General features: G+C 41.4%; 1 non-coding gene across 1 annotated transcript; it reads right to left on the reverse strand.

Moving 5' to 3' along the window:
* Window positions 1-4,547: 4,547 nt before the first annotated feature.
* LOC141722323 (small nucleolar RNA R71) lies at window positions 4,548-4,654 on the reverse strand. The gene has a single exon (XR_012575343.1). It is a non-coding gene; the product is annotated as a small nucleolar RNA R71 (small nucleolar RNA).
* Window positions 4,655-5,083: the final 429 nt, after the last annotated feature.

Here is a 5,083-nt window from a genome sequence, read left to right on the forward strand (position 1 = left end):
TGTGTGGTTAAAAAGCCACCACATCTCCTTCCTTCCCATGTCATGCCCATGTCATGTGGTGATGTCATCCTTCCCTCCTTGTCCTCTTCTCATTGGTTGGGTGACATCACTCTCTCTAATCCCTTTGATTAACTTCCTAATTGTTTTCCTAATGACCGCTGATCTGTTATACGGTTCGCTTAACTTTCGTTCTCGTTTATCGTTTGAAGGATCATACCCGGTATCTTATTACTTAGGTTCCCTTAACCTTTCTCAATACATTATATTCCTTTTTATGATCCTCTATTATAATCCTTTAATTTAAATCCTTTTTATCCTGTTACCTTATACTCAATTCTTTCCGCATCTAGGGTATTTCCGGGAAAAACCAAAGTGTTCGGAATTGGATTCTGACGATCTTTACATACACTCATATACCGTATAGAGTACTAATAAAATCTCAGAATATCCATAATAGAACCCCTACATAGTGTGGCATGAAAAGTTTTCTCATTCAGCTAAAACACTATTCACAAGGGTTACAAAAAGTTGAAAATTTTGGGGGTTATTACAGTCTCCCCTCCTTAAAAGGATTCCGTCCCGGAATCAAACAGAAAACAAATGGGGGTACTTTTCTAGCATTGTGCTCTCTAGTTCCCAAGTTGATTCTTCCACATTATGATTCTGCCATAGTACTCTGACTAGCTTGATTACTTTGTTCCGAAGCACCTGCTCCTTCTTATCTATAATCCTTACTGGGTTCTCCTCGTAAGTTAGATCTGGCTGCATATGCACCTGCTCGTACTCCACTATGTGTCTGGCATCCCGATGATACTTCCTTAGCATTGACACATGGAACACATCATGAACTTATTGCAAATTAGGGGGTAAGGCTAGCTCGTAAGCTAACTTTCCAATCCGTCTTAATATCTCAAAACGTCCAATGTATCTTGGGCTTAGTTTTCCTTTCCTTCCGAACCTCATTAATCCCTTCCAAGGGGATACCTTTAGCAGTACTAAGTCCCCGACTTCATATTCCTTGTCCTTTCGGGCTAGGTCTGCATATTTCTTCTGTCTTTCTTGGGCTGCTACAAGCCGTCCTCTGATGAGATCCACTATATCTTTGGTCCTTTGGACCACTTCGGGTCCGAGCATCTTCCGCTCTCCTACTTCATCCCAGTATAAGGGAGATCGACACCTTCTTCCGTACAGGGCCTCATAAGGCGGCATTTCGATGCTAGCATGAAAGCTATTGTTATAAGAAAACTCGATCAACGGCAAGTGATCATCCCAACTCCCTTTAAAGTCTATTGCACAGACTCTCAACATATCCTCTAGTGTCTGGATGGTCCTTTCACTCTGCCCATCCGTCTGGGGATGGTATGCGGTACTCATATTTAACTTGGTCCCCGTACATTCCTGAAAGCTCCTCCAAAATCTGGAGTTGAACCTGGGGTCTCGGTCTGAGACAATGGACGTTGGGACTCCATGTCGCGTCACTACTTCCTTAAGGTAAATGTCCACCAGTCTATCGACTGTGTATCTCTCATTGATAGGAATGAAATGAGCTGACTTTGTCAGTCGGTCTATAATTACCCAAATGGCGTCGTGATTCGCTTTCGTCCTTGGCAAGCCTACAACAAAATCCATCGCTATCTGTTCCCATTTCCATTCGGGAATCTCCAGGGGTCGTAAGAGTCCACTGGGTCTCTGGTGCTCTGCCTTTACCCTTTGGCAAGTCAAACATTTGCTTACCCATTCTGCTACATCCCTCTTCATGTTGGGCCACCAGTAATATTCCTTCAAATCCCTATACATCTTGGTACTTCCCGGGTGAATGGAATACCTTGAACTATGGCTTTCATCCAATATCTCATCTTTAAGCTCTTGAACATTCAGAACCCAAATCCGGTAGGAGTACCTCATTATCCCTTTATCATCTTTCTCAGTATGGATCTCCTCTCCAGTCATTGACTCTCTACCTTCATTCATTATTTTCTCCTGGCACAATCTGATCTTTTCCAATAACTCTGGCTACATTGAGATCTCAAAAAGCTTTTCAGTTCCGGTTCCTGTTACCTTTACTTCTATTTCCATTCTCTCAAAATCCCTTATCAATTCTTCCGAAGTCGTTATCATTCTGAGTCTTTCCTTTCTACTAAGGGCATCAGCCACCACATTGGCTTTCCCTGGATGATAGAGAATCTCACAATCATAGTCCTTGATTAGTTCTAACCATCTCCTCTGGCGCATGTTGAGCTCTTTCTGCGTAAATATGTACTTGAGGCTCTTATGGTCTGTGAAAATCTCGCACTTCTCTCCATACAAGTAGTGCCTCCAAATTTTTAAGGCAAATACTATTGCCGCGAGCTCAAGGTCATGAGTAGGATATCTAACCTCGTATTCCTTCAATTGTCTCGACGCATACGCAATCACTTTACCGTGCTTCTGATAAGTGGCATTTTATACTACTTAGAGCGTATTAAAATGGCTTAAATTGGTGTCTTGAAATCAAGTATTTTGTGTATTTGATGCGTTTTTCTAGTGTTTATGCATTTCAGGGTTTTAGTTGCATTTCGGGGGAGGAATCATCAAGAATAAGCCTTGGCATGTGTTCACCATTGCGAGAGGAAAGAAACGGGCAGATTACGGCGAAGAAACGGAGCGAAATCAGAATTTTTCCAGTAGAGGTCTGAGCGCCCGCTCAGCATTGCTGGCGGCCGCGCAGCAAGCTGAGCGCCCGCTCAGCTATGCTGAGCGGCCGCGCAGGGTCGGGAAAAAAAACAAATATTTTAAGACTTCTACTTCTGTTTGGTTTCCACTTCTATGTAATCTGAGTTTTATGGGACTATTATATAAGTAGATTTGAGACGTTTTCACAAAGGTGGATTGAAGAAGATTGTGTTTTTACGTAAGGAGCGAAGGAGATAAGGAAGAAGACCGATTTAGCACACCGCAACGAAGAGGAAGCATATTTTCTTGTGATTCTTGTTTCGTTGTAACGTTGGATGCTAGTTTTCTTGCTTTGAACTTATTTACTCTTTTGACGTACTCTGTTTTAATATAATTAGTTTAGTTATTATTTTCTTGTGTTTGTTTATCATGATTTCATATGAACCCATGATGACGATAAGTGCTATTATGGGCTAATCGTGATCATGGGGTTGCAACGGATTTATTATGGAATTCTTTAGTTAATTGTTTAATACTTTAGTGTGTGATGATTGCATGATATCTAGTATTGGTTGTGCGTATTCGTCTTATGTGCGTCGTGAACATATAAGATAGGGTGTTAATCTCTTGTGAAGCGACGGTGGATCTTGAGATTTAGAACTTGCCATGCTAGCATAGGTTCATGTACGTTGTGCATGATTAGTGGGTAACTCTAACAGTTTTATTTGCCCTATGTAATCAAAAGGAATAACTTGTGCTTAAATCGTTGTGTTGTCAATTTATGTAGACATATGGGAACTCAACATAATTGATGACTATTCAACTTCTATCTTAATTGTGGATGCTTGGTAGAATGGTATTAGTACAATGAAAGTTGGCTTTTATCAGTTTCGTGTTATTCGATTAATATCATCACTGTCACATGCTAAAGGTAATAACAATGGCTATAGAAGGAAGTAATAATGAAGTTGTGATCTCATGAGTGTTTTATTATTGATAAATTGAAGTGTTAGTTAAGTGATTAATTAAGTAGTTAATTATAGTTAATATTTAATCAACAATTTTAAGTGTTAGTATCTTAACATTGAGAAGTAATCGTACATTGGTGAGTGAGTTTAATTAGACAATAATTTAGTCTGAGTCTCTGAGGGAACGAACTAGAAAGTATTCTATATTACTTGCGAACGCGTATACTTGCGTGAATATTAGTGCGTGTTTTCGCCCTAACAAGTTTTTGGCGCCGCTGCCGGGGACTCGGCGTATTTGTTTAGTTTATGTACTTACCATCATTGGTCATTAGGACTCAGTGATTAGGACGTAGTAGTTACTTATTTTTTCCGGTTGTGTTTCAGGTACTTTAGCAAGCGTTTATGCAAACTCGTTCTCGTGCTCGCAAGAGGACTTTAGATACAGCTGAGGAGACAGACGAAGTTCTTGATATTCCGGAGAAGTTAGATTTTGAGGATTCGGATTCAGGAACTGAGCAGAAAGAACCAGTAAATATGGGAGATCGTATTGTTCAAGCTGATCCAGCTCTTATGGATTTTTCTCGGCCTAAAATTGATGACATTCAGTCAAGCATCCTTCATCCGGCTATTCAAGCTAACACCTTTGAAATCAAGCCGGGCACTATTCAGATGGTGCAGAATTCTGTTTCTTTTGGAGGAGCGGCAACTGAAGACCCCAACATGCACATAAGGAATTTTGTCGAGATCTGCAGCACTTTTAAGTATAATGGCGTGACTGATGAGGCTATCAAGTTGAGGCTTTTCCCATTCTCACTGAGGGACAAGGCTAAAGACTGGTTACATTCTGAACCAGCTGGGTCCATCACTACGTGGCAAGATCTTGCGGAAAAGTTTCTGGTGAAGTTTTATCCGATGGCAAAGACTGCTGCTATGAGGAGTGCTCTTACTCAGTTTGCGCAGCAACCTACAGAATCTATGTGCGAGGCTTGGGAACGCTACAAGGAAATGTTGAGAAAATGTCCACATCATGGAATGCCAGATTGGATGGTGATCACTGGTTTCTATAATGGTTTGGGGGCCCAATCTCGGCCCATGCTCGATGCAGCAGCTGGAGGCGCCTTATGGGCTAAAAGCTATACTGAGGCGTATAATCTTATAGAGACGATGGCTGCAAATGAGCATCAAAACCCAACTCAGAGGATGACGTCAGGCAAGGTAGCAGGTATTCTGGAAGTTGATGCAGCCACCGCTATTGCAGCCCAGCTCCAAGCGCTATCAATGAAGGTTGATTCTCTGGCTACGTATGGAGTTAATCAAATAGCTATGGTTTGTGAGCTTTGTGCAGGTTCTCATGCTACGGATCAGTGTTCTCTTGTCAACGAATCTGTTCAGTATATGAATAATTATCAGCGACAACAGCAGCCTGTGCCAGCGACCTATCATCCTAACAACAGAAATCATCC

The sequence above is a fragment of the Apium graveolens genome, chromosome 4 (genome assembly GCF_009905375.1).
Source record: "Apium graveolens cultivar Ventura chromosome 4, ASM990537v1, whole genome shotgun sequence".
Lineage (NCBI taxonomy): Eukaryota > Viridiplantae > Streptophyta > Magnoliopsida > Apiales > Apiaceae > Apium > Apium graveolens.